We start from the raw sequence: 8259 nt of genomic DNA, 5'->3' as shown, positions 1-8259 counted from the left end.
TAAATGTGAAGAGTCAAATAAGTAAAAGATAGGAACCAGAGAAAGCAATTTGTAGATTATGGCAGTTCTCCTGGCCAAAGATAACAGAGAGCAGATAGAGTGCCAGGCCTTTAGTGAGAAAGGCCTGAATTCAAATCCTGCCTCAGACACTAACTGTGTGACTCTGAGCAAATTTGCCTCAATGTCCTCATCTGGAAAATGGGCTGGAAAAGGGAATGGCAAACCACTTCAGTAGCCTTGCCAAGAAATTCACAAGAATTTGGGAATGCCAATTGTCATGAAGAATTGGACATGACTGAACGACAAAAAAATAATAGTTGCCTAACAAAAGTAGTTACAATGAGAATGAAAAGAAAGATTGCTATGACATGTTTTAAAGAAGGAGCAAATTGACTAATAGGTGTGAAGGCAGTCAAGGTGGGGAATTCTCAAAAATGATAGATTTTTAGCTAGGGTTCCAGAAAGATGATGAAACCATAAACAGATGTAGTAATAGAGACAGAATAATTCAGTTTTGAGAGGGAAAATGATGGATTTAGTTTTAAGCTTTCTGAGATTTCATCCTAGCTGGGCATATTGAAACCTGAAGCTAACAGACCATTCTATGTACACCACATTTAAGTAGTTATCCTTTCACTTGTAGATCATCTAGTTAGAAAGCTTTAACTTAAAGGAAACCAAAATTAGCTTCTTTGCACCTTCTACTCAAAGCTCTCAGTTCTGCCCCTGGAGACTGAGTCTAACAAGTTTTCTGTGTTTTTGTTTTTAATTCTTATTCTTTTGAAACAGGTGTGCCATTCCTGACCATGTAATGCAACAAACTCAGAGCATTCTGGGAGTCCCTGTAAGGGGGTGGGGATGTAACTAGGCCAAGCAACATGACATAAGGTTCTGAAAATCAAGTCTCAACTTTCTCACCTTGTGTCAATGACCTCCCAAGTCTGTGTAACAACAGCAATCAGTGAGTACTTAGATAAAGAACTTCCCTAAAAAGAAAGGCAACAAAATCCCACTGAGTTGTTCCTACCTAATCTACTACCATTTTCTTCCCCTTCCTCTCCCAGAAACCTGAAGTGACTTTTACATGGGTAGATACTACCTAGGATACCAGTCCTCCACTGGCAAGCACACGATTATGCCATTTTTCATGTGGCAGTCCTTCACTTACTTAAAGACACACTACTCCCTTCTCTTAAAAAGACTAACAGCCTTAGTTACTTAATTAATTTCAATTAATTTCGATAAACATTTGTTGAAAGTGCCTACTATGTGCAAGACATTAATTAGGTATTGAGAATATAAAAACAAAAAATGAAAACAGTTAAGGGGTTTATATTCTACTGGGCAGAGACCACATAATATACAGATAAATAAATACAAAGTATATGTGAAATAATATAAAGAGATGAAGAGAAGAGAGTTCTACCAAATGGAGAAAATTAGGAAAAGTCTTTTGAAGGAGGCGGCATCTGAATTGTGCTTTGAAGGATATGATCCTCATTTGTCACGGTCCTTCACCATCTTGATTGTCCTCCAGATATTCTCCATCTCTCCTACAATCTCTCCAAAACTGAACACAGGATTGCACTTAGGATCTTATCAGAGTGGAGGAATCCTGAGCTCTGGACACATTTTATAGAATCAAAAAATGTCAGAAGGAACTACAAAGGTCTAGTTTATGCCCCAAACAATTTTTAAGCACATAACTAGTGGTCATTTAGTCCTTTCTTGAAAGTCTCCTAGGAGGAGAAACCCATTATCTCCTCAGTTAGGTCATTCTGTTTTTGGAGAGCTTTATGGGACTTTTCCCCTCATAGTAAATCTAAAATCATATCTTATGCTTCTGTCCATTGTTCCTAACTCTGCTATCTATGGCCAACCAGAACAAGTCTAATCTCTTGTTTATGTGGCACCTTTTCAATCATTTGAAGACAATTATCATGTCCCTCTGAGCCTTTTCTTCAGGCTTTTTCCTAATTTTTTCAACTCATCCTCATTCTTGTGGGACATATTGCAGTTTATCCATGCCCTTCCTAAAATGCAATGCTCATTGTAAATACAATGTTCTACGTCTCTCTCAGTGCAGCCCAAGCTAGTATTCTTTTCTTGTCTCCATACTGCTAGTTGCCATATCATATTTGCTGACTTGTCCTGAACTTGCACACCACTAAAAACCCCAAATATTTTTAGAAATGCTGATTAAAGTAATCCCTACTATAACATATCTGACTTAACTAAACTCTATATAAGTCTCTCCAAAGATGGATAATCCATCATGTCTTGAAGCAGCCTTTCTGGAACTATTAGGGATTTCCCCCTAAATTTTAGGGAAATTTTCCTGATGTAGTCCATCTTTGTACCCTTTAAACTTTCCCCCCATTCTATGTAGTGCTATAACTCAGAAGAGAATTAGAGACTAGATATAGATATAAAAATTAACCAATTAGAGATGACCATTGAAAGCCATGCAAGTACAAGAGGTCAATAAGGCAAGAGAAGGAGAAAACCCAAGGTTTTTTTTTTTTGGGGGGGGGGGTGGAAGGATGGTGTGATATTCTTATATTTATTAAAAAAGGAAGTTTGTAGGAGAACTATAATGGTGTCATTTCATAGAAGGAAGAATGATCTCTCAGATGTATTTGACATTTAAAATTTTGAGATGATGAGGATGAAAATTGGCATCTCACTTGAAATGAGTCAGTATATTAGGAAACAAAGTAGCTTTCTTTTTTCCTTTTCCTTTATTTATTTGTTTATTCATTCAGTTATTTTGTTTTTCTTATGTTTTGAGTTCCAAGACATCACCCTTCTCTCCAAACCCATTTATCTGAAACCTATAATAATGCTTCTATTGCTTTGGAAATAGCATCTTCTTTCATATATTATTTGTAGTTGATTTGAATATTAATATTACTCAGAATAGTTAAGTTATTCACAATTACTCTTTGAACAATATTGCTATTACTCTAAAAAGTATTCCCTTGGTTCTGCTCATTTCACTCTTCATTACTTCATCGAAATCTTTCCATGTTTTTCTTTTTTTTAGTTTTAGTAGTATTTTTGTTTCAAATACATGCAAAGGTAGTTTTCAACATTCACTTCTGTAAAACCTTGTGTTTTAAAATTTTCCACTTCTCTCCCCCCCTACCTTCTCCCCAAAACAACAAACAATCTGATCTAGGTTAAACATGTGCATTTCTTTTAAACATATTTCTGTATTTTGTCATACTGTGAAATACACACACATAAATATATATATATATATATATATATATATATATATATATATATATCAAAAGGGGAAAAAATACAAGAAAGGAAAAAGAAATAAGCACACAACAAAATAAGGTGAAAAGACTATGCTTTGATCCACATCCATGTTTTTCTAAAATCAACCTGTTCATTGTATATTATAGCACAGTAGTATTCCAATACAATCATATACCACAACTTATTCAGCCATTCCTTAATTAGTGGATATCCCCTCAGTTTTCAATATTTTGCTACCATAAACTCTTTGGGCATAATACAAGATTGTTCTCCAAAATGGTTGGATTAGTTTACAGTTTTACCTACAGTGTATTAGTGTCCCAGATTTTCCCTTCCAATCTGTTCATGATTTTAGCCAATCTGATAGGCATCTTGAAGGTATTTAAATTTGCATTTTTCCAATCAATGATGATTTAGAACATTTTTTCATATCGCTACATTATTGCTTTAATTTCTTCACTAAAAATTACCTATTCATATTCTTTGATCATTTATCAGTTGGGGAATGACTCTTACTCTTATAAATCTGACAAAATTTTCTATATATTTGAGATATAAAGCCTTTCTCTGGGAAGCTGGATATAAATTTCTCCCCTAATTTTCTTCTTTTCTTCTAATTATGGCTGCATTGATTTTATTTGCATAAATTCTTTTTAATGTAATCAAAATTATCCATTTTCACAATGCCCTTTATATCTTGTTTATTCACAAATTCTCTTGTTCATAAATTTTATAGGTAATGTTTCATGTTCTTCTAATTTATTTATGATATCTCTATGTCTAGGTCATGTATCTATTTTGAATTTATAGTAATAAATGGTGTAAGATATTGCTTTATACTTAGTTTCTAGCAGACTGCTTTCCACTTTTCCCCCAAACTCTCATCCAATAGTGAATTCTTATCCCCAAAGCTTAAATCTTTACATTAATCAAAAACAAGATTATTATAATTTGCTACTGTGTATTGTGTATCTACTGATCTACCATTTTATTTCTTAGCCAATAACAGATAATTTTATATTGGTTCAACCTGACCATGAATAATGAATATTTCTCCAATCATTTAATCTGACTTTATTTGTATAAAAAGTGCTTCATAATTATGTTCATAGAATTCCTGGTTTTCTCTTGGCAGGTATTTTGTATTGTCTACAAGTATTTTATACCATCTAAAATAATTTTAAGTGAAATATCTCTTATCTCTTCTTGTGGGTTTTGTGCCATATATAGAAAAGATGATGATGGCAATTTAATGTGGGTTGATTTTATACCTGCTACTTTACTAAAATTATTGTTTCAATTAACTTTATATTTGAATCTCTAGGATTTTTCAAGCATACCATTATATCATCTGCAAAAAGAGATAATTTTATTACCTCATTGCTCATTCTGTTTAGTTCATTTTCTTTTTCTTCTCTCATTGCTATTGGTAGCATTTTTAGTAGAGCGTTGAATAATTTTGGTGATAATAGCTATCCTTCTTAACTCCTGATCTTATTAGGAATACTTCTACCTTATCCTCATTACAGATAATGCTTGCTGATAGATAATTTTAGGTACATGTTTCTTATCATTTTAAAGGAAAAATTTATGTTTTCAAGTGGGAAAATTTTTAAGTGGGAATGAATATTGTGTTTAATCAAAACCTTTTTCTCCATTTGTTGATATAATCATGTGATTTTTATTACTTTTATTACTGATACAATCAATTATGTTAATAGTTATGCTTATATCAAATCATCCCTGCATCCCTGGTATAGAATCTATTTGGTTACAACGCGTAATCTTTGTGATATATTGTAATCTCTTAATGAATATTTTATGTAGAATTTTTGCATCTACATTCATTAATGAAATTGGTCTATAATTATCTTTCCATTTTTGCTTTTGATGTTTCAGACATCAGCACCATATCTACTTCCTAAAAGGAGTTGGGTAGAATTCCTTCTTTGCTTATTATTTCAAATTTTTTTTAGCATTGGAATTAGTTGATTTTTAAATGCTTAGTAGAATTCACTTGTAAATTCATCTGGTCTTGATGTTTTTTCCTTAGGAAACTCATTAATGGCCTCTTCAATTTATTTTGCTATAATAGATTTATTTTTTATTTATCTATTTTCTCTTATGTTATTCTGGGAAGTTTATATGTTTGTACATATTCTTTCATTTAACTAAGTTGTTAAATTTGTGGCATATAATTGGGAAAAAATATAACTTCTAATGATTGCTTTGATTTCATCTTCATTTATAGTGTATTCCCCTTTTCATTTTTGATAATAGTGATTTGGTTTTATATATATATATACATATATATTTCTGAGTGTATATCTATGAATTAGTGCTTTAAAATCTTATTTTTTTCATGAAACCAACTTCTAGTTTTATTTATTGATTCAGTGGCTTTCTACAATAATTTTACTAATCTCACCTTTAATTTTTAAAATTTCCTATTTGGGTCTTAATTGGAAATTTTTAGTTAGTTCTTTATCTAATTTTAAAAATTGTATACCCAATTCATTGATCTGATCTTTCTCTGTTTTATTGATATAAGAATTTAGAAATATTTTTCCTCTGATTACTGCTTTTACAGCATCTTGAAAGTTTTAGCATTCTTTTTAATGAAATTATTTATTGTTTTTTTGACTTGTTCCATAACCCACTCGTTCTTTAAGATAAGATTATTTAGGGGGCAACTAGGTGGCACAGTGGATAGAGCACCAGCCTTGAATTCAGGAGGACCTGAGTTCAAATCTGGACTCAGACACTTAATACTTCCTAGCTGTGTGACCCTGGGCAAGTCACTTAACCCCAGCCTCAAAAAAAAAAAAAAAAAAGATTAGATTATTTAGTCTCCAATGAATTTTAATCTGTATTTTCATGGTCCTTTATTAAATGTAATTTTAATTGCATTATGATCTAAAATGCATTTAATATTTCTGCCTTTTTGCATTTATAAATTTTAATATTATATTATAGTTAATTTTTATAAAAGTGCCATATATCACTGAGAAAAGATATATTCCTTTCTATTTCCATTCAATTCTCTCCATATGTCTACCATGTATATAACTTATCTAAGATTCTATTTCTCTCCTCGACTTTTTAACTTTATTTTTATTAAATTTATCTAGTTCTGAGAGAAGTTTGAAGTCTCTCATTATTATAATTTTGCTATCTATTTCTACCTATAGTTCATTTATTTTTTTCTTTTAAAAATTTGGGTACTATAGAATTTGGTATTACTTCATTATCTGTGATCTTTTAATATAATATAGTTTCCCTATTCATCTTTTTAAAAATAAAGTTATTTTAGATTTTTTTTGTCTGAGATTCTAATTGCTACTCCTGTTGTTTTTGTTTTTGTTTTGTTGTTGTTGTTCCATATCAGTTGAAGTATAATAAATTATATTCCAGTTCTTTGTTTTTTTTCTATGTGTGTCTCTCATTTTTAAGTGTTTCTTGTAAACAACATATTGTTGAGTTGTGTTTTTTGATCCATTTTGCTATCTATTTCCATTTTATGGGTGAGTTCATCCCATTCACAGTCAAAGTTATAATAGCTAATTACATATTTTCTTCCATCCTATTTTCCCTCACTGTTTACCCTTCTCTCTCTCTCTCTCTTTTTATTCTATTCCATCTCAGAAGACTAACTTATTTCTGACTACTGCCTACCCTAATCTGTATACTTTGCTAATAGTCCCTCCCTTATCCTATCTCCATGCCCTCCTATTTCCTTGTAAATTAAGAAGACTTTTATACCTTACCAAGTATACATATTATTCCCCCTTCAACCTAGTTCCAGTGCAAATAAGGTTCTCATACCACTCACCCTTCATCTCCTTGACCCCTCCACTTGAATAGTTTTTCCATTCACACCTTTTTGTATGAGATAATTTTCTCCATTTTACCTCTCTCTAACTAACTTTCTTTTTTAGGATCATTTCATCATAATCAACTCAACTCCATGCTTTTTATGTATATATAGTCTTTCAAACTACTCTAGTAAGTTAAAAATATTTTTTCTTCTAAGAAGTAAACAGTTTAACCTTATTAAGTCCGTTATACTTAATCTTTCATGTTTACCTTCTTATGGTTCTCTTGATTATTTTAAATGGAATTTTCTGTTCAATTCTGGTCTTTTCCTCAAGAGAACCTGAAAATCCTTTAATTCATTAAATATCCATTTTTTTTACTAGCAAGATTACACTTGGCTTTGCTGAGTAAAGTATTTGTGGTTGTAAACCCAGCTCTTTTGCTCTTCAGAACATCATATTCCATGCCCTTTGGTCTTTTAATATAGAAGTTGTTAAATATTGTGTTATCTTTACTGTAGTTCCACAATATTTAAAGTGTTTCTTTCTAGTCCCTTATAATATTTTCTCCTTGACCTGGAATCTCTAAAAGATAGCTATAATGTTCCTGTGAGTTTTCATTTAGGGATTTCCTTCTGGCAGTGATTGGTGAATTTTTTCCCTCAATATCTATTTTACCTTCTAATTCTAAAACTCTAGGACAATCTTTCTTAATAATTTCTTGAAGTAATGTCTAGACCTTTTTTTGATCATAACTTTTAGGTAATCCAACAATTCTCATATGATTTTTCCTTGATATATTTTCAGGTCAGTTTTTATTTTTAATGAGATACTTCACATTCTCTCTTTTTTTTATTCTTTTGATTTAATTTTATTATCTCTTGGTGTCATATGAAGTCATTAATTCTCCTTGCTCAATTTCAATTCTTAAGGAGTTATTTTCTTCTATAAGTTTTTGGATCTTTCTTCCAAATGACTGATTTCATTTTCATGGGTTTTTTTCTTGCATTACTAATTTCTTTTCTTAAATTTTCTTCAAACTTTTAAATTTAATTTTTAAAGTCCTTTTAAGCTCTTCCAAGGTCTTATGACCTGTGTGTATGTGTATGTGTGTATGTTACCAGTAGCTTAATTGTCTTCTGAGTTTGAACCCTGATCTTCACCATCACTGTAG

The sequence above is a fragment of the Sminthopsis crassicaudata genome, chromosome 1 (assembly GCF_048593235.1).
Source record: "Sminthopsis crassicaudata isolate SCR6 chromosome 1, ASM4859323v1, whole genome shotgun sequence".
In the NCBI taxonomy this organism is placed as follows: Eukaryota; Metazoa; Chordata; class Mammalia; order Dasyuromorphia; family Dasyuridae; genus Sminthopsis; species Sminthopsis crassicaudata.
The sequence above is the reverse complement of the archived record's forward strand: the minus strand, read 5'-3'. Positions refer to the sequence as shown.